General features: G+C 37.6%; 1 long non-coding RNA gene and 1 pseudogene across 4 annotated transcripts in view; both read right to left on the bottom strand.

The window, feature by feature from the left end:
* LOC309652666 overlaps positions 1 to 27,677 on the bottom strand; it is an 857,026-nt gene that overhangs the window by 604,494 nt on the left and 224,855 nt on the right. The gene's annotated exons all lie outside the window — the stretch shown is intronic.
* LOC309652561 (melanoma-associated antigen B16 pseudogene) overlaps positions 1 to 27,677 on the bottom strand; it is a 392,313-nt pseudogene that overhangs the window by 353,343 nt on the left and 11,293 nt on the right. Inside the window, exons 1-2 of one of the 3 annotated variants that reach the window (XR_014268754.1) lie at positions 27,507 to 27,677; positions 13,260 to 13,362 (exon numbers count right to left, since the gene is read on the bottom strand). The product of XR_014268754.1 is annotated as a melanoma-associated antigen B16 pseudogene (transcript). Of the gene's footprint in view, positions 1 to 5,918; positions 13,363 to 27,506 lie in introns of those variants that run through there. The other 2 variants (XR_014268752.1, XR_014268753.1) reach the window with 2 other exon arrangements.

Below are 27,677 nucleotides of genomic sequence, written 5' to 3'. Positions count from 1 at the left end.
AACACACTGTACATCTTAAACCTATACAATGTTATACGTCAATCATATCTCAATAAAGCTGGAAAAAATATAAATAAAATTAAAAATTCAGTTCCTCAGTCACACTAACCACACACAAAAAATGCAATCACATGGCAAGATGCTCAAAATTAAATACAATGAAAGAAATACAAAATTGAAATACAACTTTCTCTTTTTAGATGGGTACATAAAATCCAGGTTTGGTTAGGGATGTATAGACAGGAGAACAATTTTAACCCAGCAGACGGTAAGTGTTGGGGTTTTCTATTGAGAGGTTTTCTTGGTGAGAAGATGCAAATAAGTCATAGAATCTGTCAAAATGTCCATATGGTGACAAGGGAAGATTACCCAACTTACCCTTTTGACTGGTTTTCAAGCAGCTTTGGGCTACAAGCCTTAAGTTGTATATTGGTTAAATCCATGAGTCACCCAAGATATACACACACTCACACACAGGCACGCACGCATTTAAGGCATCTTAGAGTGGTTAAACAGTGAGACTCTGAAGCCACGCCCCCTGGGCCCAAATCCCGGCTGTATCTCTAACTACAGGACCTTAGCCAAGTTACCCAATTGTGCAAGGCTTCTGATTCCCCACTTGTAAAATGGAGGTAATGATATACATACAAGTGGGGTTGGGTAAACAGTAAATTAGCTAATACATTTAATACTTAAGACTGGTCTGGCACAAAGAAAACACTTAACCATTATTATTATTATCATTAGTTCTATAATAAAAATATGAAAATATATAAAGTATTAACGTTGGTTAACTGTGGATATTGGAACAATAAAGTTATAGGTACATCCTTTAAATCTGTTTTCACTCCTCTAGCTTATCTAAGTTCCCTAATAATATTATTTATATAATCATGAAAAATCAATGTGCTATTTTTTAAGGTGCTAACAATTCTGAGGAGTAACTCATTAAATGGTGAGCCCTGCTTGGAGACAGAGTTGAATTTATGATAACACCTAAAATTGTGTGAATGATCATTTTAACAGTATTTAATATTTGAATAATTTCTACATTGTGGAATGTATAGAACAACACAAAGAAAATGGTAAAAATCACAAAATCCAAGACAGACACCATTACATTTTTCTTGTAATATAATTCTAGGAGGCTCCTGTGAATCACAGACACCTGAGTTAAGTGCTGACACCTCAGGACTTTCCCGGCCCCAAATCCCCAGAAATCTCTCATCGAAGACTTTATCAGCAACACTTGTGGTAAACGCTGTAGGCCAAAGAGGGAAATTCTTTCCTGCTGCCCCTGTCTCAAATTTCTTTTTTTCGAACCAACTTTTCCTAATTCCTCTGCCTCTGTCTCTGTCTAACTTTCTCCCCTTTTCCTCCCAATCAAGGTTAAAGGAATAATAACTGATTATTAAGTAACTGAACCTTCCCTTCTGGGAATGATTTAAATTTGAAAAGTGTTAATACAACAAATACAGGTGTGTGTGTATGCCTATATGATAATTAATCTCAGGGAATTTTAGGGAAACTTCTGTTTTTTGGTTGGAGAGACTAGAGAAAGAGTTCAGAAGGTTGATGCTGCTCAAGTACAGATTTGCCAGTTCAGATACTCTGAAAAAAAAAATCCTTCATTGTAATGAATTAGAATCCTACTCTTGAAGTATTGGACTTTAAAATTCTTTTTAAAAATATTGAGAGAAGGGGTTAAGTTGTTGCACATAAGGTCAGAGTATATACTATATATGCTATACCGTATATACTATATATGATCTACCATATATATAATTAGTTTATATAATATATATAATAATCTGCTATATTTCTAATGAACCTCCGAGAGTGTCCTGCTCACTCTGAAGCCAGATTGTTTCTCTTTACCAACAATAGAGCGTGTGTAATAAGAATTCACATTTATGAAGAGGAAGAAGGGAAAATGCATTAGCACTCTGCTGTTTCAAAAGGCCGAAAAGGCATTTGATCAGATGATTGATTCTCCTCTGTCATGAAAAGCTTTCTTATAAAGAAAAAAAGAATCTCACTATGTTTCTAATAGTAAAATGGCCGATTCTCATTTCCTGCCTAATAAATTATTTACATACTCCGCCGAAGGCCATTTACACTCAGTCTACACTTAGGCGATGCTCCAGACTACGGTGTGCTCATTTACAGGAGACTCTTGCTCTGAATTCGGTATATCCTCTTCATTTACTCTGAAAGCGGTGACGTGCTCCACCTCAGACAGCAATGAAGATCCAGTTACGATACATCTGCCCTTCTGTGATCACAGAGCAACGGGTGGAGTGAATTTTTGCAAGGATGCCATTATTCAGTCAATGAAAATAGACAAAAAGGATAACTCAGGACCAAGAAGAAAGAGCCGTAGTAACTCGAAGGCAAGGCTGAGCCTCTTATCCCGTGTATCTTCGTATCTTCGAGTCCTGTAGCCATTTCCTCACTCTCCCCCCACATTCCTCCTCCCTGACCGGCTCCTCCGGGCACTAGAGGTCCCTGACCTAGTGAACTTCGGGAGAAATCGGTGGCGACGGTGGCCTTGAAACTGAGGATGCTGCTTTAATATCTTGGGAAATCTGCCAAGTGAGCTGGTTATTATTTTTAGGCTTCCTTCTTTCCGAAGGCTTTATTGACAACATCTAGCTCATTCATATATAGAGTAGCAGGTTTTCCCCTCACAGAAAAGCGCTGTTTTCTCTCTCCGCGGGAGGTAGGAGGAAAGATGTATCTTGAAAGCCCTGCTGGTTCCTCCAGTCTTCTGCCCTCAGCACAGAGATGGACTGGGGGCCTTACAGTCACAGTAGAGGTAGCAGGCTGGTCCCCAGCCAGAGGTCTCAGCGCAGCACGGGTAAATACCAGTGAAATGGAGATCAGCTGCCTCTCAAATGCTCAAAATGCCTTGACGTTCTCGTTTCATGTTGCTGGCAGAGTTAATTTCCCCATTAACACGTCAGCTGTGAAAATGTATTTTTAGCTTCTCGAGCAACTGCTTGTGGACAGCTTTCCTCATTTTAGAGTGACATATCACTTCCAGTTATCAATCTGACATAGGCATTGAAATTAAATGTATCTCTGTGTGGAGTAAAGATGTGATGGTGAAACTAAAAGAGTAATAGACAATAGTATGACTGCTTTGGTGGATTAACACATTGCAACAAGGAGTTCCAGGTGTGATTCGGTAAAATGTGATACAAGTCGAGACCCTTTTCTGGAGTGGTAAAGTTGACCACATTTTAATGTAGCTTGGAATGGCCACAATCTTCTAAGGAATTCATCTGAAAATTTAGCATTTTGGTTGTAAAAAAAATTTAAATTATTAATCCAATGGCTCTACATCTCTAAATATTTTCTGAATTTTAATAATTCAGGTGTCAAGATTGTGGCTATAAAGTTTTACTTTTTACTATCAATAAATTTAAAAGTTACAAAATGTTTCATTTTGTCACTTCATGGAATTTATAAGATATCCTTAGAGGTAAATTATTTTTATTATTTTTAAATTATCATGCAGTAAAATTGATTTGTTGTACAGGTCTATGAGTTTTAACACGTTTAGATTTGCGTAACTACCATCATAATCAGGGTTGAAAACAGTCCCATGCCCCCAGAAAACTTTTTCATACAGCCTATCTGTAGTCAAATAGTTTCCCACCCAAACCCCTGACAATCGTTGATCTATTCTCCATCCTTATAGTTTTGTCTTTTTCTGAATGCCATGCCACATATATATATATATATATATATGGTTATATGTGATTATATATCATATATATGCATATATATATACACATATATAATTACATATTGTATGTATATATAATCATACAATATATAACTTTTGAGACTGGCTTCTTTCACTCAGCACTTATCCAAGCTGTTGTGTGCATCAACACTTCTTCCATTTTATTGCTGAGTAGTAACTTGTATGGATGTACCATCCTTTGTTTATTCAATTTGAGTTGCTTCCATATTTTTTATTTTTGCTATAACAAATGAAGCTGCTGTAATAGACAGACTAAAAAATGACGCCTAATGATCCACACCCTTCTATAATCCACACATCTTGTGTGGGAGAGACTTGTGAATACAATGAGATATCAACTCCATGATTAGTTTATCTTATATGGCACAATTTACTCAAAGAAAAGGAGATTATTCTTAGCAGATATATTAGTCCGCTCAGGCTGCCATAACAGAATACCACTGACTTGGTGGGTTAAACAACAGAAATTTATTTGCTCACAGTTCTGGAGGCTGGAAATCCAAGATCAGTGTGCCACCAGGGTTGGTTTCTGTCGGGGCCTCTCTTCCTGGCTTGCAGATGGTTGCCTTCTAGCTGTGTTCTCACATGGCCCTTTCCTCTGAGCACATGCTTTTCCAGCATCTCTTCCTTTTATAAGGACATCAGGCATATTGGATTAAGACTCCACCCTTATAAATCATTTATCCTTAGTTATCTCCTTAAAGGCCCTATCTTCATATACAGTCACACTGAGAGTTAGGGCTTCACCATATGAATTTTGGGATGACACAAGTCAGTTCATACCTGTGGGTCTGACTTAATCGGTTGAACCCTTAAAAGGGATTATCTTGGAGAGGCAGCAGTGAGCGGTTGCTTGAAGCAAGATCTTAATTCCCTACCCAGGAACTGAACCTGGGTAGCTTGAATGAAAACCAGGAATCCTAGCCACCAGACCCCCTGGCTCTTGCCCCCAGTGAAAAATGCATTTCTCATGGAGGCAAAAACTGTAAAAACAGGTACAAAGTTTATTATTAGAGACACAGCACAACAACAAGTGGGAGAGCACACAGAGAAACAGTTTGTTAAGACAGAAGCAAGGCAGAGATGCACACCCGGAGAGAAAGGGTGTGGGCGTCCTCCCTAATGAGGAGGAGCACAGTGAAGAGGCGGTCAAGTCATTTATATAGGCCAGTTCTTCTGGGGCTTTGTTTACCTTCTGGCCAATCATCTTGTTTTGTCCCCCCTGGCTAATTTGTTTTAGGACCCTCCCCCTACGTGTGCATGCACCCTTCAGCCAAGATGGATCTCAACGCAAAGGCATCTGGGAGAAGCAAGACTCATTATGGCCTGGCATTGTCCCCTGACTTTTGACCCCCAAGGAGCCTTTCTGCGCATGTGCAGTGTCTCCCTTACCCCAGGGATGGGAAATATATGACCTCTTGATCCTTTACTCAAACAGGATCTAGCCCCTCTCTGTCCCTGCCATGACTGTTATCTTAAGGTGTCCACAGGAGACAAAGCCTGGTTATTTACCCTGTTTCTGTTGTTACTTCCATTTCGGAGAGCAAACAGGAGGCTGGTTGTAAATATCTAACCTGGAGCCCACCTATCCCCTGTCTCAGGAAATGCAAACAGGAGGCTAGTTGTAAGTGTCCAGCCTGAAGCCCATCTTTTTCTCGCCCCAAGAAATGTAAATAGGAAATAGGAGGCCAGTTGTAAATGTCCAGCCTGGAGCCATCTATATCCTGCCTCAGGATGGCACTCTTCCTGGTAAGAGATTCAAAAAGTGAGAGGGATTTGATACAAAGGAGCTTATCTATTGCTGGCTCTGAAGATGGAGGGTACACACAGCAAGTAATGTAGGCAGCCTTTAGGAGCTGAGAATTGCCATCTGCTGACAGCCAGCGAGGAAACAGGGACCCAGGCCTAAACTGCAAGAAACTGAATTCCACCACAACCTCATAAGCTTAGAAGATGACGGAGCTCCAGATAAGAACATAGCCTGACTGACATCTTGATTTTAGCCTGATGTATGTGTGTGACTCTGAGCAGAGAGCCCAGCCATGCTGTGTCTGGACTTCTGAACTACAGAAAGTGAGCTAATAAATGGATGTCATTTTAAGCTGCTAAGTTTGTGGTAACCTGTTATGCAGAAATCAAAAACTAATACATATTTATTTATTTATTTATTTTAACATCTTTATTGTAGTATAATTGCTTTACAATGGTGTGTTAGTTTCTGCTTTATAACAAAGTGAATCAGTTATACATATACATATATTCCCATATCTCTTCCCTCTTGCATCTCCCTCCCTCCCACCCTCCCTATCCCACCCCTCTAGGTGGTCACAAAGCACCGAGCTGATCTCCCTGTGCTATGTGGCTGCTTCCCACTAGCTATCTATTCTACATTTGGTAGTGTATATATGTCCATGCCACTCTCTCACTTTGTCCCAGCTTACCCCCCCGCCACATCCTCAAGTCCATTCTCTAGTAGGTCTGCGTCTTTATTCCCGTCTTGCCCCTAGGTTCTTCGTGACCATTTTTTTTTTTTAGATTCCATATATATGTGTTGGCATACGGTATTTGTTTTTCTCTTTCTGACTTACTTCACTCTGTATGACAGACTCTAGGTCCATCCACCTCACTACAAATAACTCAATTTTGTTTCTTTTTATGGCTGAGTAATATTCCATTGTATTTAGTTTATGTATTAACTAAACTTACCTGGAAATGATTTTTATGTCTATGCTTTTGCCAATACCAGGCTGCCTTGATTACTGTGGCCTTATAGTAGATCATAAAACTGGGTAATGTGAGTTCTCTAGCTTTGTTCTTCCTTTTCAGAATTGTTTTGACTATTCTAGTAATTTTGCCTTTTTGTGTAAATTTCAGAATCAGTTTATAGATATCTTTTTATAAAAGAAGCTTACTGAGACTTTCACTGAAATTGCATTAAATCTTTAGATCACATTAGGAAGAGTTGACATTTTAACTGTATCAAGTTTTCCAATCCATGAACACAGATTGTCTAATTATTTGTATCTTCTTTGGTTTCTTTCTTCAGTGTTTTGCAGTTTTCACATATAGACCCTGCACATATTTTGTTAGATTTATACCCAAGCACTTCATTTTTTTGGTGCTGTTTTAAAAAGTACAGATTTCTTAATTTAAAATTCAAATTATTTATTGGTGGTATACAGAAAAGCAGTTGACTACTGTACATTGACTTTGTTTCTGAGACCTTGCTAAATTTGCTTACAGTTCCAGTAGTTGTTTTGTTTTTAAGACCCTTTCATGTTTTCTATATAGACAATTATGTCATCTGTAAATAGACATATTCTTATTTCTTTCTTTCCAAACTGTATACTTTTACTTCTTTTTCTTGCCTTATTGAATGAGCTATGATTTACAGAACAATGTTGAATAGGAGTAGTGAGAAAGGATATCCCTGTCTTGTTTCTAATTTTTATTTTTTATCCATGGATTCCAAATTAAGCCAGAAACATTCTTCAGTAGTCTATTCTTCCCTGCTGATCAGCAAATATTCCTTGTCCTTTTTTTCATATATGGAGTGCCCATATATGAGTTGGTCTGTTTCTGCGTTCTCTTTCTATTCTATTTGGTCTATTTTCTATCCAAGCACCAATTCCACACATTCCTGATTACCGCAGCTTTATAATAAGCCACAACATGTAGTCAGAAAATTTCTGCATCTTATTCTTCTCTACGAGAGTCCTGACTTTCCTTACCACTTTTCTCTTCTATATAAATTTTAGAATCAACTTTCCATCTTTTCATATTTCACAAAAGTACTTTCAAGATTTTGACTGGGATTCCACTGACTCTATAAAACAACTTGAGTAGAACTGATATATTGGCAATATTGAGTTTTTCAATTCAGGAAAATGTATGTCTCTCCATTTATGGGTTTTCTGAAATTACTTACCTTAAGGCTTTACTGTGGAAGTGAGGACCAGCTATACAATGTTGAATAACTGTGTAGAGCATCCTTATCTCAAATGGAAATCTTTCAAAGTGTCACTCTTTAGCAGACTGAAGAATCTCTGTTCTACTCCTAGGCTGTTAACAAGTTTTTTTTTTCCCTTTTTAAAAATTTTATTGTGGAAAAAACACTTAACATGATATCTAGCCCTGAACAAAATTATAAGTGTACAATATTTTTTCCTTTTTCAAATTCTGCATGTATGTTAAATTTTATAGAGTGCTTTCTTTCATTAATTATATGAATTTTCCATCTTATAATACTGCAATAATTTACATTAATTGACTTTCAATGGTAAATTAACTTGCTCCAGTGTATTCATCTTTTTATACCTTGAAGATTCCACTTATATTATTATTGTGTCTAGGATTTTTGCACCTATGTTCATGAGTGAGGTTGGCCTTCTTGTACTTTTCTCCTCAGGTTTCTGTATCAGGGATCTGGTAACATGAAACTGAATTGGGAAGTCTTCCCTTGTCCTGTCCTTTGGAAAAGTGTGTGTGAGATTAGAGTCATTTGTTCTTGAACATTTCAGAGCACTTCGTATGAAGCCATCTTTTGCTCATCATCCAGGCAGTGGTATTCCTTGCAGTTCCTGAGGGTGTATACAGAGTAGGCAGCTTTAACCTTAGTTTTCGGTTACCCTGCCCTTGTGGTATGAAATTTACAAGGGGAAGAGTCCTACTTGTCTCCAGCCTCTGGGAGGCCTGCATTTCGCCCTTTGTATCCTAAACCAAGATTGTGAAAATTTAAAGTCAAATTCAGCAAATACCCTTAGGGCAAAACTGGCTTCTATGCTCAGGCTAATTATCTGGTTCCAGCCTTCTCTTAAGTTTGGCCATATCATTCTTTCTGTTTTATCATCTAGGCAATGTTTTCAAGAAGGTACTTTTAATATTTCATCTGGCAGTTTTGGTAGTTTTTGGCAAGAAGCTCAGTCTAAACACCTGACCAGCTCTGGTACCAAATTAGAAGTTAGATTTGAACATAAATTTCCATGAATTTGGTCAGTTTTTCCTTTCTAGAAAAGGAATTCATTTTGGATAAAGAATTTCAATTCACTTCAGTCCCTATTTTATGCCAGCCACAGTATTGGGCTATGGATGGTACATTTATGAATAAGACCTTCAGAAAATTCCATTCCAACAAATGTAACAAACATTAAGGTCTAGCAAGAACTTCAATTCTTTTACATTACTTTTTAAAAGACTTTATTTTTTAGAGCAGTTTTAGGTTTACTATAAAATTGAGAGGAGGGTACATTGTGCAGAACATCCTCACCAGCAATTGCTGTTGTCAGGGTTCTGGATTTCAGCCATTCTAACAGGCGTGTAGTGGTATCTCACTGTTGTTTTAATTTGCATTTCCCTGATGACATATGATATGGAACATCTTTTCATATGCTTATTTGCCACCTGTATATCTTTGGTGAGGTATCTGTTAAGGTCTTTGGCCCATTTTTTAATCAGGTTGTTTGTTTTCTTATTGTTGAGTTTTAAGAGTTCTTTGTAATTTTGGATAACAGTCTTTAATCAGATGCATCTTTTGCAAATATTTTCTCCTAGTCTGCGGCTTCCCTTCTAATTCTCTTGATATCTTCTTTCACAGGGCAGAAGTTGTTAATTTTAATGAAGTCCAGCTCATCAATTTATATTACTTTTTATTTAGATCTCATTTGTATTTCCATTTCTCCATTTTATTTTTCATAATTGATTTGCTATAGGTAATTCCAACATTACCCCTGTTCTTGGGTGCAAGACTCAGGTGAAGATTCAAATTCCCGATTCAATGATTAGCTTAAATTGTGCTATCCCCACAGCAATATACAGAGGACACATTATAACCACAGAGAATGCAAGAGAATATGTGCAGAGCTGTCAGGAGTATGACAGTGTTCAGCCTAGTTTGAATCCTGGGTAATGAAGGTTTAGGAGTGTGAATGTTTCAGGGTGAACTCCCTGGTGCAGTGTACTGTGAACACTGGTTTATAGGAAGAAAGAGAGGTGGATGACTATAATGTACTTTTCAAGCTCCAAAACTGCAGGGGAAATTCACAGAGGTGGGATTTGGGGAAAACCAAAAATCACTCTTTGTAAAAAGGTTCTTTCTATACCAAATAAACAAGGAATTTAAAACATAAGCCTGTGTGGAACTGAGCTGAGTCCCCATAGGTTGGTGAATTCCTACTGACAACTGGGAGAGGGCAAATTCCTTTAAAGTTTCTCAAACTTTGTATCTTCAAACAGGCCAGATTTTATACTTTCCTACTGCTAAAACAAACTAGTCAGTATTTACTTGAAATAATCAGTCTTTTATAAGTTTTCATTTCCTCACAGTTCATGATTGAGCACATGCAAGTAATTTAAATATTAGTCTATAAAGATCTATCAATATATCATTTATTTTTGGCAGCCGTTTATACAGAAGAATTTCAAAAACTGATTAAGAATTAGTTACATATTCTTATGGGGTATTTTTCTGGCTTTAAGCAAATAAAAGCTTATATCTGTAAAGTTTAAAAGGATTTTTCTTGTCTGTCAACTTCACATTCAACGAGGATTGGAAGCACAAGCACACATATCCATTTTATCAAGCTAGCTAACGTGAATACCTTAGTATTTTTGATTGGGAACTCATTTTGAAAGTCTTGCTTACATTTAAGAAAATAATAATCTAAAATCTGCAGTCTACTAACCAGAAACATAGGTGAGGTAAGCCTACCTGACATCTGGAAACTTTGCACAAAGGAAGTTATTTCTTAAAAGGAGGTATGCTTCTCAAAGCAGCTTCCGGCTTCAGAAGAAGCACTTACTGGGTGACGGTAAATTGATCTAAGAACAGGTGGAGGTCCAAGTACTGGAGATCTAAGAACCGAGTAGCTAGGAAGGGGTGAAGAAACATTTCTCTTTCTAGCTCTCCTAAATTAGCACATTTTTTCCATAAGCAAATAAATAAATGTAAACTAAGACTCATTAAAGCGTCACTTCCTGAGCTTTTACTCTGTATTAGGCAAATTATCTACGTTAGTTCTAACCTTTACCACAACCAGGAAAAATAGGCACGATTATTACTCCCATTTTACAGATACACAAAGTGTCACAGACAGGTTGTCCAAGGTTACATAACCAGTAATGGTAAAACTAGAACCTGAAATCATTTCTTGCTGACTCCAGATCTTGAATTACTTCCACTGCACTGTTAGCTTAATGTTTAATGTTGTGATCAAAGAAAATGCATAGCTTCACTTGATAGATATTTCAAACTGCATATGAGAGCACACAAGTAACCCTGTTTAGTATAGTTTTACATAAACTGTATTTCTGATGTTTCCTCTTTCTCTGATATCTATACCTTTCAGTGTTGAAACTACTATCTGAAATTAAGTGCAGTTTAATCTTCTTTTTCACATTAAATATTGAAAGACTTAGGTCCTACTCAATGTACCTTTCTCTGAATTCTTTCCTTCTTGCTCTCTTCTGAATAGCCAGTTAGAAATAACTGCCTCAAAATGCCAAAGCAGAGAAGATACAAAATATTTGACAGAAACTTCTTCTCACTGTAGTCATTTTACTGAAAGGTATAAATAACATATTTGATCTTTCTCTATTCCGCAGAAGGAAGAAAAATGTGATAGAGAAGTATTCAGGAGGAACAGAACATAGAAAAGTGATGCAAAAGATATTGAGACAAAATATAATGACTTCCCCTTTAAAAGACCACAGTGCTCACATATGGATGAGAGAATTTTGGCATTCCTGGTGATATGAGTTTACTGCTTATTTGGAAAATATTTTGAAGGGAATTTTTACCAAAACGGAGAGATTTCTGGACTAGCAATTGTAAACAGACTTGATTAAACAAGAGAATGGACTTGATTAAGCATGATGATGTATGTAAACATTTATGTTATCAAGTAAGGACCCAATTAACAAATATTCCTACTTCTTCTCTTCTTCTTTATTTTTAAAAAATTATTTTCTCTAGAAGCTCTGATCTTGTACAAAAAGTATTGTTTGGGTGTTAAACAAAACTTTTTTTCGTATCCTGATTCTATCTCCCCATAGCTATAAGATACAGGGTAAGATACTTAAATTCTCCAAGCCTCAGTTTCTTCATTTGAAAACTGGATCCACAGGGTTATTATGAGGCCTTCACATGACACGTATGTGTGGAAAATACATACTAAAATGTCTGTGACTGGATTACAATTATTCAATGGCACACATGTTAGTAAGGAAATAGATTGCTCAGAAATTAATTTACATTAAACCACCTATTTAGTCTCCGTGAGGTTGAAGGAAAGATTCAGGATCTCATGACAGACCTTGAACCAGCCAGGACTATCCAGCTAAGCCACTCAAATTCTTAGCCCACAACTCACTGTGAGATAATAAATGTTTGTTGCTTTAAGTCAGTAAATTTTGGGGTAATTTGTTATACAGCAATATATAACTAATACAAATCTCTTAAAGGATGTTCATCATGTTTCCGAATGTAAATGACTACAATTTGTGGATATGTTGAAGTTACCAGTGAAAGAAAGGCCTAGATAATTAATGAAGTGATGTAGGTATGAGGAACGGGATGATAATTTGAGAATATAAATAAAACTGTCTTCAAGGATATAGATTAACCCCTCTTGCTATTGTTTGTATGTTTTATTTCAATAGCATTTCAAAATAAGGGTGTTCTTTCAGTAAAAGAAGTATCTTTTGACAAAAGATGCGGTTTATGTTACATGAATGATATTTTTGATGGTCAAAAGGAAGTGTCAAATCCTAGTAGTCAAAGAGCCAGGCACATATCTGCAGTCAAAGTCAGATTTATTTAGTAGGCTGTAGCAAATGAGGACATACCCCACATGAAACCTTGGGGCACCTCATAATGGTGATTTAAGAGGGGCTGTTTATAGGTGTGGACTTGTGCTTGATAGTTCCAAGGGAGATCATGGACTCCTGTCTTGGATAGGGTCTTGTCAAGAAGAAGGAGCAGTTTAGCAATTAGATTCTCAGTAATCTTTTTTCATGAGGTAGGGTAGTAATGCTGGCCTGGGGACATCACTGATAAAAAAAGCAAAAATCACTTACAAAGAGGGGTCATTAGTCCTATTTTCAGTTGTGGTGGGTCCTTCTGTGTATAAACACTGTTTACTTGACTTTGTCCGTGTCCCATTGGAGGCACTCTTTTACTAGCAGTGCTAATTTTCACTTTCTCAAAAGGATAGTGTGACACAACCATGAAGTGAGGAGTTTTAAGAGCCAGCCAGCATAGGTCCACTGGATTGGTGCATACTTTTACCTGACTTCTGATCAGCTGAAATAGTAAAGCAAGACAAGACCTTAGAAATCATTATTTATGGATGGGGAGACTGGAGCTTAGGGAAATGGTGATTAGCTCAAGATCACTCAGGTGGTTTGTACCAGAGGGAGGATTATAACCTAAATCTCCAACAGTTCGCCCAGGACCCTTCACATGAAATGAGTCCACCCTCATACTCACAGTGACTGAAGCATCAGGGTCAGATATGAAGTGCTTGAAAGTGATCTGTTGCTGATCAGAGTTAAAATACTGAAGTGGTTGGTGCTCTATAACCATTTTCACACTGTAAAAATTTCAAACATACTGTCAAAATAAAATTCTCTCTTGAATTCCCTTCAATTCCCTCTCTCATCCCTACCACCATATAATTTTCTTATGAGTTCATCCCATATGGATATAAACGTGCATTTGACTGTTATATAAATGTAATAATATAGTAGTACATATTGTTTTGCAATTTGCTTTCCCCCCGATTAATAACACATCTTAGAGATTGTTCCATATCACTATTCATGAAGTCTGGAAACACAGACAGCATTATTATTTTACAGAGTGAAGATGTCCTTGATTATATTCTACATATTTTTCCACATCTCCAAGCTTTATGTACACTCTAGAAATAGACCTACCTTTTTTCTTATATTAAAATAGATAGCTAACCATTTAATTAAAACATTCACAAGTACTTTCATTCAAAAATTATCTTGAGTTGTAAAGGTATGTGGATACATAACTAATGTGCTATGTATTGTTCATGGGAATTGGTAGGCTATTTTTCCCATGGGTCATGAGAAAAATGAGAAAAAAAATATAGTTTGAATATTGCTTATCTTAGTCAGTTGGAATTGCTATAACAAAATACCATAGACTGGGTAGCTTATAAACAACAGAAATTTATTTCCCATAGTTCTGGAGGCTGGAAAGTCCAAGATCAGAGTGCCAGCATGGGTGGGTGGGTGAGGGCCCTCTTCCTGGATGTATCTCCTGGTTGTATCCTTACATGGTGGAATGGGTCAGAGACCTCTGTGGAGTCTCTTTAGTGAGGCACTACAGGATTAATACAATTAATTAGGCTCCACCTTCATGGCCTAATTACCTCTCAAAGGCCCTGCCTCCTAATACCAGCACATCTGGCATTAGGATTTCAACATATGAATTTTGGGGGAACAGAAACAGACCACAGCACTGCTACATTATATCTTTCTCTCTTATATAAACTTATCTCTGCATTTCCAATTATTGATCTTCAAGGTACAGTCCACAAAATCCTGATCATAAAGAAATATAATAATAAAATATCAAGTAGCAGTTTGAGAAAGACACACAAAACATGATATCATAGTTTTGATTTCCAAAAGCTTAAATGCTCCGCTATTGAACACAGCACCAGTGAGGGATTTTCCATTTGTCCCTTGGGAGCTTGTTGTATCATTGCTGTGCTGTATTTTGGTGAAGCAGTTTAACCTAATCCATCTCATCGCGGAATCATTTTACAGCCCTCTAGGCTTATTTTACTGTATTTACATTCCTTTTCTGAACCTAGAAACAAGAGTAAAGCCAGCCAGCAGAACCAAGCCTCTAACCTTTGGAGTCCAGATTTTATGTTTTTATTTCATTTTTCTTCATCCACCTCATGTACTTCATTATTAATCCAAAATACTTTGTCCTTCTACATGTTTCTTTATTTCTTACACAATGATGATTTCATAGAAAGAGATCTTTTATAAAGTATGTGGAATTAATTACATCATGGAATTTTAATACTTTCTTCTTCATTTGCTCCCGTATTTGACTCTACATTATGCTTCATTATAAAGCAATTAAGCTTTAAAATGGATAAAATACAGAAGTAGATAGTGTAGCATTACGTCATTTAATTTAGGGTGTTTTAATGGCACATTAAACACAAGCAATTCACAATGACCATGATATACGTCAAGTAAAAAAATTGGAATAGGTACTTTTTTTGTAAATATAACCAATGAACTTCTAACTATAGCTACTTTTAATGTGTTCACTGTTCTAGAAAACTATAACATGGCAAATGTCATTGGAAACCTGCTCTATTAATAACAGCAAATCAGGAGTATTAAATTAGTTTCTCTTAGTTACTGAGATTAATATAAAAAGTCAAAAGTGCATACTACTCATATAGCTCTTTAATTAAACTATGATTACTGTGTCATAAAATGGCATGCTACATACTTTATTTAATTTGCCCATGCCACTTTATGTAAAGAAATTACCATTGTATTTGCTTTCACTAGGTACTCTCTATCCCCTGTTTCACATTTTTAAAAAAGTATTTTCTAGAGCAGCAAGTAGGTCATTGAATGTTAGGTTACAAAGGCTATGTGCCCATGCAGAAGTAGTCTACCTTAACTGACCATCAATTGCTTATAAACAGACCAGTAACTAACTGGTTAGTATCAAGCTGACTGAGTTGACTGGTTTCTCACAGAAAATGCATTGATCACAAAAATGATGAACTGACATACTGTAAACTAAGATAGAATTAATAGTTCACTGAATTTTAGAGACAGTAAGACCTTAGATCAAGGTTTCTCAATCTCAGCACTAGTGATATTTTCAGCTGGATGATTTGTTGCTGTAGGGGCTGTCCAGGGCATTTCAGGTTATTTAGCAGCATCCCTGGCCTCTACCCACTAGAAGTACCAGCAGCACTCCTCCTCAGTTGTGACAACCTCAAACGTCTCCAGATTTTACCAAATGTGTTCTGGGGGATGAAACTGCCTCCTTTTGAGATCCACTGCCTTAGAGAATATCTGATCCAATACACTCATTTATCAAAGGAGAAAACTGAAAGCCAGGTAGATAAAACCACTTGGCAAAGATAACTGAATTATATGAACAGTATTCTAACTGAATGATCATTTAACATTATTACAACCAATTCTATACTCATATTTTATAAAGCTCATGTAAAAAGCATATTCACTTAATTTGGGGGCTACTATCTAGACTGTGAATTTGAAATAAATCTCTCTCATAATGTAGGTTTAGCAGATGATATTCTCCCAAATAAACTAAGGTTTCAGATCCAAGTGTTTTTAAGGATTTACTCCCAGGAGAAACTATTCAGGGAGTGAAGGAAGCAGGATAGAAAAGGAGAAGAGGCCCAGAAAGTGTATAATTTTTGTTGAGGTCTTAGACTCACCCTAGTTCTACAGGGGCCCTGGAGCATAAAATACACCTCAAAGGTATTTCAGCTTTGAAGCAAAGGAGCTGTTCTGTCGTTGGCTAGGGACCGTTCGGAGATTGGATGTGGGAATGTGAAATTGCTAGGCACTTCCAGTTCTCTGTACTGGGAAGGAGGCCATGGATTGTCTGGGAATTTTGCAGGGGATGGGAGGGATATAAAATTGCTAGACGTTCCTGACTCTGTGTGAACAAGGAGACTCCAATGCCCAAGGGTAATCCTCTGAAGGTCAAATATATGACACCTCAGTGGCAAGGCATGCAGAAGCCTGGAAAGGAATGCACAAAGCTGGTAAGAAGTATCTGAGAGTGTCTGGGTAGGGCACTAACAGTGTCTACTCCAGTGGTACTGTGGAAAAATCAGGGACTTTAGACAGAGAAATATATATTCAGGTTCTGGCCATGCTACTTACTGCATGAATTTATAGACCCACAGTTTCTTTATCTTTAAACTCGAGGCAATAACACCTATCTCACACGATGTTGTAGGAATTAAAATATAAAATAAATACAAAATGGAGACCACATAACAATGTTTGCTTTGGGATTTTGTTTTGTTTTTTTTGTTTTTCAGTTCATGAAAAAGCGTATCTTCCCAATTATTTAAATCTTTAAAATTTTTCCTCAATAAGGCTACAAAATTTCTTTGTAAAGATCATATAGGAGAGAGGAGAAGATGGCGGAAGAGTAAGATGCAGAGATCACCATCCTCCCCACAAATACATCAGAAATACATGTGGAACTGCTCCTATAGAACACCCACTGAATGCTGGCAGAAGACGTCAGACCTCCCAAAAGGCAAGAAACTCCTCACGTACCTAGGTAGGGCAAAAGAAAAAAGAAATAACAGAGACAAAAGAATAGGGACGGGACCTGCACCAGTGGGAGGGAGCTGTGAAGGAGGAAAGGTTTCCACACACTAGGAAGCCCCTTCGCAGGCGGACACTGCGGGTGGCGGAGGGGAGACGCTTCGGAGCCGTGGAGGAGAGCACAGCCACAGGGGTGCGGAGGGCAGAGCGGAGAGATTCCCGCACAGAGGATCGGTGCCAACCAGCACTCACCAGCCCGAGAGGCATGTCTGCTCACCCGCCAGGACGGGCCAGGGCTGGGAGCTGAGGCTCAGGCTTCAGTCCGATCCCAGGGAGAGGACTGTGGTTGGCTGCGTGAACACAGCCTGAATGGGGCAGTGCGCCACAGCTAGCCGGGAGGGAGTCCGGGAAAAGGTCTGGAGCTGCCGAACAGGCAAGAGACTTTTTCTTGCCTCTTTGTTTCCTGGTGCGCCAGGAGAGGGGATTCAGAGCGCCGCTTAAACAAGCTCCAGAGACGGGCACGAGCCGCGGCTATCAGCGCGGACCCCAGAGACGGGCATGAGACGCTAAGGCTGCTGCTGCCGCCACCAAGAAGCCTGTGTGTGAGCACAGGTCACTATCCACACCGCCCCTCCCGGGAGCCTGTGCAGCCCACCACTGCCAGGGTCCCGTGATCCAGGGACAACTTCCCCAGGAGAACGCACGGCACGCCTCAGGCTGGTTCAACATCACTCCCGCCTGTGACGCCGCAGGCTCGCCCCGCATCCGTGCCCCTCTCTCCTCCGGGCCTGAGTGAGCCAGAGCCCCCGAAGCAGGTGCTCCTTTAACCCCGTCCTGTGTGAGCGAAGAACAGACGCCCTCAGGCGACCTACACGCAGAGGCGGGTCCAAATCCAAAGCTGAAACCCAGGAGCTGTGCGAACAAGGAAGAGAAAGGGAAATTTCTCCCAGGAGCCTCAGGAGCAGCGGATTAAATCGCCACAAACAACTTGATGTACCTGCATCTGTGGAATACCTGAATAGACAACGAATCATCCCAAATTCAGGAGGTAGACTTTGGGAGCAAGATATATTATTTTCTCCCCTTTTCCTCTTTTTCTGAGTGTGTATGTGTATGCTTCTGTGTGAGATTTTGCCTGTATAGCTTTGCTTTCACCATTTGTCCTAGGGTTCTGTCCGTCCGTTTTATTTTTTTTTTACATTAAAAATTCTTTTTTCCTTAAAAATTATTTTTTATTTTTTATTTTAATAACTTTATTTTATTTTATTTTATCCTCTTTCTTTCTTTCTATTTTTTCTCCCTTTTATTCTGAGCCATGTGGATGAAAGGCTCTTGGTGCTCCAGCCAGGCATCAGGACTGTGCCTCTGAGGTGGGAGAGCCAACTTCAGGACACTGGTCCACAAGAGACCTCCCAGCTCCACATAATACCAAACGGCGAAAATCTCTCAGAGATCTCCATCTCAATGCCAAGACCCAGCTTCACTCAACGACCAGCAAGTTACAGTGCTGGACACCCTATGCCAAACAACTAGCAAGACAGGAACACAACCCCACCCATTAGCAGAGAGGCTGCCTAAAATCATAATAAGGCCACAGACACCCCAAAACACCACCAGACGTGGACCTGCCCACCAGAAAGACAAGATCCAGCCTCATCCACCAGAACACAGGCATTAGTCCCCTCCACCAGGAAGCCTACACAACCCACTGAACCAACCTTACCCACTGGGGACAGATACCAAAAACAACAGAAACTACGAACCTGCAGCCTGCGAAAAGGAGACCCCAAACACAGTAAGATAAGCAAAATGAGAAGACAGAAAAACACACAGCAGATGAAGGAGCAAGGTAAAAACCCACCAGACCTAACAAATGAAGAGGAAATAGGCAGTCTACCTGAAAAAGAATTCAGAATAATGATAGTAAAGATGATCCAAAATCTTGGAAACGGAATAGACAAAATGCAAGAAACATTTAACAAGGACCTAGAAGAAATAAAGAGGAACCAAACAACGATGAATAACACAATAAATGAAATTTAAAATACTCTAGAAGGGATCAATAGCAGAATAACTGAGGCAGAAGAAAGGATAAGTGACCTGGAGGATAAAATAGTGGAAATAACTACTGCAGAGCAGAATAAAGAAAAAAGAATGAACTGAGGACAGTCTCAGAGACCTCTGGGACAACATTAAACGCACCAACATTCAAATTATAGGGGTCCCAGAAGAAGAAGAGAAAAAGAAAGGGACTGAGAAAATATTTGAACAGATTATAGTTGAAAACTTCCCTAATATGGGAAAGGAAATAGTTAATCAAGTCCTGGAAGCACAGAGAGTCCCATACAGGATAATTCCAAGGAGAAACACGCCAAGACACATATTAATCAAACTATCAAAAATTAAATATAAAGAAAACATTAAAAGCAGCAAGGGAAAAACAACAAATAACACACAAGGGAATCCCCATAAGGTTAACAGCTGATCTTTCAGCAGAAACTCTGCAAGCCAGAAGGGAGTGGCAGGAAATATTTAAAGTGATGAAGGAGAAAAACCTATAACCAAGATTACTCTACCCAGCAAGGATTTCATTCAGATTTGATGGAGAAATTAAAACCTTTACAGACAAGCAAAAGCTGAGAGAGTTCAGCACCACCAAACCAGCTTTACAACAAATGCTAAAGGAACTTCTCTAGGCAAGAAACACAAGAGAAGGAAAACACCTACAATAACAAACCCAAAACATTTAAGAAAATGGGAATAGGAACATACATATCAATAATTACCTTAAATGTAAATGAATTAAAGGCTCCCACCAAAAGACACAGGCTGGCAGAATGGATACAAAAACAAGACCCGTATATATGCTGTCTACAAGAGACCCACTTCAGACCTAGGGACACATACAGACTGAAAGTGAGGGGATGGAAAAAGATATTCCATGCAAATGGAAATCAAAAGAAAGCTGGAGTAGCAATTCTCATATCAGACAAAATAGATTTTAAAATAAAGACTATTACAAGAGACAAAGAAGGATACTATATAATGATCAAGGGATCGATCCATGAAGAAGATATAACAATTGTAAATATTTATGCACCCAACATAGGAGCACCTCAATACATAAGGCAAATACTAACAGCCATAAAAGGGGAAATTGACAGTAACACAATCATAATAGGGGACTTTAACACCCCACTTTCACCAATGGACAGATCATCCAAAATGAAAATAAATAAGGAAACACAAGCTTTAAATGATACATTAAACAAGATGGACTTAATTGATATTTACAGGACATTCCACCCAAACACAACAGAATACACATTTTTCTCAAGTGCTCATGGAACGTTCTCCAGGATAGATCATATCTTGGGTCAGAAATCAAGCCTTGGTAAATTTAAAAAAATTGAAATCGTATCAAGTATCTTTTCCGACCACAACGCTATGAGACTAGATATCAATTACAGGAAAAGATCTGTAAAAAATACAAATACATGGAGGCTACACAATACACTAGTTAATAACGAAGTGATCACTGAAGAAATCAAAGGGGAAATCAAAAAATACCTAGAAACAAATGACAATGGAGACACGACGAACCAAAACCTATGGGATGCAGCAAAAGCAGTTCTAAGAGGGAAGTTTATAGCAATACAAGCCTACCTCAAGAAACAGGAAACATCTCAAATAAACAACCTAACCTTGCACCTAAAGCAATTAGAGAAAGAAGAACAAAAAAACCCCAAAGTTAACAGAAGGAAAGAAATCATAAAGATCAGATCAGAAATAAATGAAAAAGAAATGAAGGAAACAATAGCAAAGATCAATAAAACTAAAAGCTTGTTCTTTGAGAAGATAAACAAAATTGATAAACCATTAGCCAGACTCATCAAGAAAAAAAGGGAGAAGACCCAAATCAATAGAATTAGAAATGAAAAAGGAGCAGTAACAACTGACACTGCAGAAATACAAACGATCATGAGAGATTACTACAAGCAACTCTATGCCAATAAAATGGACAACCTGGAAGAAATGGACAAATTCTTAGAAATGCACAACCTGCCGAGACTGAACCAGTTAGAAATAGAAAATATGAACAGACCAATCACAAGCACTGAAATTGAAACTGTGATTAAAAATCTTCCAACAAACAAAAGCCCAGGACCAGATGGCTTCACAGGCGAATTCTATCAAACATTTAGAGAAGAGCTAACACCTATCCTTCTCAAACTCTTCCAAAATATAGCAAAGGGAGGAACACTCCCAAACTCATTCTACGAGGCCACCATCACCCTGATACCAAAACCAGACAAAGATGTCACAAAGAAAGAAAACTACAGGCCAGTATCACTGATGAACATAGATGCAAAAATCCTCAACAAAATACTAGCTAACAGAATCCAACAGCACATTAAAAGGACCATACACCATGATCAAGCGGGGTTTATTCCAGGAATGCAAGGATTCTTCAATATACGCAAATCAATCAACGTGATACACCATATTAACAAATTGAAGAAGAAAAAGCATATGATCATCTCAGTAGATGCAGAGAAAGCTTTTGACAAAATTCAACACCCATTTATGATAAAAGCCCTGCAGAAAGTAGGCATAGAGGGAACTTTCCTCAACATAATAAAGGCCATATATGACAAACCCACAGCGAACATCGTCCTCAATGGTGAAAAACTGAAACCATTTCCACTAAGATCAGGAACAAGACAAGGTTGCCCACTCTCACCACTATTATTCAACATAGTTTTGGAAGTTTTAGCCACAGCAATCAGAAGAAAAAGAAATAAAAGGAATCCAAATCGGAAAAGAAGAAGTAAAGCTGTCACTGTTTGCAGATGACATGATACTATACATAGAGAGTCCTAAAGATGCTACCAGAAAACTACTAGAGCTAATCAATGAATTTGGTAAAGTAGCAGGATACAAAATTAATGCACAGAAATCTCTTGCATTCCTATACACTAATGATGAAAAATCTGAAAGTGAAATTAAGAAGACACTCCCATTTACCATTACAACAAAAAGAATAAAATATCTAGGAATAAACCTACCTAAGGAGACAAAAGACCTGTATGCAGAAAATTATAAGACACTGATGAAAGAAATTAAAGATGATACAAATAGATGGAGAGATATACCATGTTCTTGGATTGGAAGAATCAACATTGTGAAAATGACTCTACTACCCAAAGCAATCTAAAGATTCAATGCAATCCGTATCAAACTACCACTGGCATTTTTCACAGAACTAGAACAAAAAATTTCACAATTTGTATGGAAACACAAAAGACCCCGAATAGCCAAAGCAATCTTGAGAACGAAAAATGGAGCTGGAGGAAATCAAGCTCCCTGACTTCAGACTATACTAGAAAGCTACAGTAATGAAGACAGTATGGTACTGGCACAAAAACAGAAACATAGATCAATGGAACAGGATAGAAAGCCCAGAGGTAAACCCACGCACATATGGTCACCTTATCTTTGATAAAGGAGGCAAGCATATACAGTGGAGAAAAGACAGCCTCTTCAATAAGTGGTGCTGGGAAAACTGGACAGCTACATGTAAAAGTAGGAAATTAGAACACTCCCTAACACCATACACAAAAATAAACTCAAAATGGATTAGAGACCTAAATGTAAGTCCAGACACTATCAAACTCTTAGAGGAAAACCTAGGCAGAACACTCTATGACATAAATCACAGCAAGATTCTTTTTGACCCACCTCCAGAGAAATGGAAATAAAAACAAAAATAAACAAATGGGACCTAATGAAACTTAAAAGCTTTTGCACAGCAAAGGAAACCATAAACAAGACCAAAAGACAACCCTCAGAATGGGAGAAAATATTTGCAAATGAAGCAACTGACAAAGGATTAATCTCCAAAATTTACAAGCAGCTCATGCAGCTCAATAACAAAAAACCAAACAACCCAATACAAAAATGGGCAGAAGACCTAAATAGACATTTCTCCAAAGAAGATATACAGATTGCCAACAGACACATGAAAGAATGCTCAACATCATTAATCATTAGAGAAATGCAAATCAAAACTACAATGAGATATCATCTCACACTGGTCAGAATGGTCATCATCAAAAAATCCACAAACAGTAAATGCTGGAGAGGGTGTGGAGAAGAGGCAACCCTCTTGCACTGTTGGTGGGAATGTAAATTGATACAGCCACTATGGAGAACAGTATGGAGGTTCCTTAAAAAACTAAAAATAGAACTACCATATGACCCAGCAATCCCACTACTGGGCATATACCCTGAGAAAACCATAATTCAAAAACAGTCATGTACCAAAATGTTCATTGTAGCTCTATTTACAATAGCCAGGACATGGAAGCAACCTAAGTGTCCATCATCGGATGAATGGATAAAGAAGATGTGGCACATATATACAATGGAATATTACTCAGCCATAAAAAGAAATGAAATGGAGGTATTTGTAATGAGGTAGATGGAGTTAGAGTCTGTCATACAGAGTGAAGTAAGTCAGAAAGAGAAAAACAAATACAGTATGCTAACACATATACATGGAATCTAAGGAAAAAAAAAAAGGTCATGAAGAACCTAGTGGCAAGACGGGAATAAAGACACAGACCTACTAGAGAATGGACTTGAGGATATGGGGAGGGGGAAGGGTAAGATGTGACAAAGTGAGAGATTGGCATGGACATATATACACTACCAAATGTAAAACAGATAGCCAGTGGGAAGCAAACGCATAGCATAGGGAGATCAGCTCTGTGCTTTGTGACCACCTAGAGGGGTCGGATAGGGAGGGTGGGAGGGAGGGAGATGCAAGAGGGAAGAGATATGGGAACATATGTATATGGTAACTGATTCAGTTTGTTATAAAGCAGAAACTAACACACCATTGTAAAGCAATTATACTCCAAAAAAGATGTTTAAAAAAAATCATATACACATTGTCTTGGATATATTCCAAGGTACTTGGAAGTTTTAGTCCCGTTGCAGATGGTGTTTCTAATTTTATATTTCAGCTTTTTCCCTGATATGTAGAAATACAGTTGATTTTGTTATAAGGAATTAATATCCAGAAAACTCTTATTATTTCTCATACATTTTTCCTTATTTCTGATACATTTTTCCTTAGATTAAGTTTGGATTATTCACATACAAAATCATTTCATTTGTGAATAATGACAATTTTGTTTCATCCTGTACAATTTCAATATATTTTGTTTATAGTCTCTTAGCTTTATTATGGAGGTGAGGATCTGCCATACTATGTTGAATAGCCGCATAGAACATCATTATCTCAAATGAAAATCTCTCAAAATTTCACCAATGACTGATCATCTTTAGCAGGCTAAAGAACTTCCTTCTATTACTAGGCTGCTAAAAGGATTTTTCCTTTTTTTTTTATCTTGAATATATGTTCAAATTGATCAAATGCTTTTTCATTAAAATGATTATATGAATCTTCTTACAATAAAGCAATAATTTACATCACCTGACTTTCTAATGATAAATTAGCTTGCTTCAAGTGTTTTATTCTTTCTATATGTTGCAGGTGAAACAAACTATTATTACATCTAGGAGTTTTGCATCTATGTTCACAAATGAGATCAATCTATATGTTGGCCTTCTTGCACTTTTCTCCTTAGGTTTCTGCATCAGAAGTCTGGTAGCATGAAACTGAGTTGGGCAAAGTGCCTTGAGATTAGAGTCATTTGTTTTTCACCATTTGAGAGCACTACAAGCCATCTTTTGCTCATCATCCAGGCAGTGTTCCTTGCAGTTCCTGAGGGTGGGTGAGTGTTGAGGCAGCTTTACCTCTTGTTCTCCCTTACCTAGGGCTGCCAGATTTAGCAAATTAAAACTCAGAGCACTTAGTTAAATTTGAATTATTTTAATTGTCTGTAGTAATTTGCTAGGGCTACCATAACAAAATACCACAGACTGGGTGTCTTAAACAACATAAATTTATTTTCTTATAATGTCAGAGCCTAGAAGTCCAAGATCAAGGTGGTGGCAAGGGCTGGTTTCTTGTTAGGCCTTTCTCTTTGGCTTGTAGATGGCCATCTTCTCCCTGTGTCTTCAAATTGTCTTCCCTCTGAGTATAGGTGTCCTAATTTCTTCTTCTTACAAGAATACCAGTTATATTGAATTAGGGCCCACTCTAATGACCTTATTTTAACTTAATCACCTCTTTTTAAAAACTATCACCAAATACAATCACATTCTGAGGTACTGGGGGTTAGGACTTCAACATACGAATTTTGAGAAAACACAATTCCACCTGTAACATTTTCTAAGCATATACACATTGAAATGAAAAGAAAAAAAACATTTCATAGGATATACTTATACTAAAACATTATTTATTGTTTATTGGAATTAAATTACAAACACCTAAGTTATATGCCTCTTTCTTTAGTTATATTCCCCTGATCTGATGATTTACCTCTCTTTAAGAGCTCCTTGTTTCACAAAATTTGCTTATAAAATTCCTTGCAGTTTCAGTCTGTCTTCCATTTACATTGTAGCATAGCTTTCATAGCTTTTACAGTGGTCACTCTCAACTTACTTCATTATTTTGTCCATTGAAAATTAATTAATGAGAACATATGCTCAACATTAGCATTATGAGCTGGTATACTAAACAGGTACTGGCGTAGTTAACAATTCTGAGAACTGCTCTTCAAATTTGCTTTGTCGAATCACGTAATACCATCTTTACAGCGTAGCTCACTTTTCCATTGTTCAGGATTGTGTTGCATCTCAACTTTTTTTCTTTTTTTAATGTCATCCATTGATAAAAAAGATCATAATCATCAATCGTTATCCTCTTCTTGTTCCTGTGCTGGAAGACTATTCAGTAACATCCATGGTACTAAATCAAATTCTTCAAGTGATGAGATCCATTCCAAATGATAGTCTTGACAAATTCCATAATAATTACCCATTTCAAATCAGAATTTCTTTTCATGTTCATAAGTAATGGTGTTAATCTTAAGAACAGCCTTGTCACACAAAGGGAAACATTTTTCATCAATTCTTTCTCTAACACATTCAACAAGTTCCTTTAATCAATGGAGTACTTTAATAACTGCTTGATCTTCTTTCAATGCACATAATCCTAATGCTAGATAAATATTGATAACTATGAACAAGAAATAAGTAGACTTTGCTCTGTGGCTTATTTAAGAAGTCAACAAGAATGGGGGGGGCGCCCTTTCTTCAGAATTAAAGTATCACTGCTTCAAATAAACTGAAGATTCTTTCACCTGCATTTGTTTAAGAGAGTCAGTGGATATTTGAATGCAAACTGAAGAATTCTGAATGCTAACAAAATCACCAAAATCCTTTAGTAATTCAATTCAAAGAATATAAATGCTGAAGTAAGAATCATTTTATGATTATTACTTCAATTTCAACAAAAAGAACATCAGGTGCTGTTTGAATTGCATTATGTAGAATATGGGCAATACAGCCAACATAGACTCATGCATGCTTTATGTCAACTTTAGCCCCTTTAATTCAGTAACTCCTAACTAAAAAAAAAAAAAAAAAAAAAAAGAACTCTGCAAAAATTTGCTACCGTTTCTGAAGTCACACTTGCAAAGGACTTTACTCACAATAACTTTATAAGAAAGCCTTTTTTCACAATAGAAAGGCTTTTTTCACAATAGAAAACTATTTCACAAGCGAAGGGAAAAGGTATTGTTATTACATGCATCTGTGGCCATGACGTAAAAAGGTGAGGAATTTAGATCTTTGATAATCTCTGTAATGTAAATTAAGCTATTTTCATTATTGTAGTAGATCTAATCGTGGCACTTGAAAATTTGCTTCCAACTTTAAGTGAAAGATTGATGATGATATACAGTGTAGAAGGTCATTTTAATTTCTGCTGTGATTTTATCTTCGTAATCTGAATGTCTCTTAAACAAAAAGAGTACATTATCTTTTTTTAATGTCACTGTTACTAGTAGAGGGAATCAAACAGCTAGCATGCTCAGCTGTAGTATATTTACTGGTTTATAACTGATTTTCCACAATTTTCTATATTGAATGAACAGCTGCATACTGCACAAAAATCTTTGAAAGGACTTGTTTCTCATTTAATAAAGTTGCACTGTTCATAAAATTCGTCACGACATTTACACTTGTGTTTGGGCATTTCGAGGTTCAAATGTACACAAAAGAAAATACATGAAAAAAGACTGAATTTGAAAATCTCAGGGCCACAGTCAGTGTGTTCGTCACCCACAAGTCCGAACAAGTTAGTAACAGGAGCTGAATGGTTGAAAGGGCTGTGAACTCAGGAACTATGAATAAACTGAACTTGATATTTGATGCAAAAATACCCCTCCCGTTTCCTTATAGGGGGAGCAGTACTTACCAGGCGCAGTCTTCCAGAACAAAGCCAGAGCCTATCCTATACAAGGTTTTGGTTAGCTTGGGGATTCAAGCCTTGCCGAGCACTTAGAAGCGGGAGTGTTTAGGGACTGACAGACTTTCAGTGGCGGCACTAGAGTACGGCTGCTATGGGCCCGCCGGCTTCCAGAAGCGC

The sequence above is a fragment of the Balaenoptera physalus genome (genome assembly GCF_965194825.1).
Source record: "Balaenoptera physalus genome assembly, chromosome: X".
Classification (NCBI taxonomy): Eukaryota; Metazoa; Chordata; class Mammalia; order Artiodactyla; family Balaenopteridae; genus Balaenoptera; species Balaenoptera physalus.
Note: the sequence above shows the minus strand (reverse complement) of the source record. Positions and strands in the feature narration are given on the sequence as shown.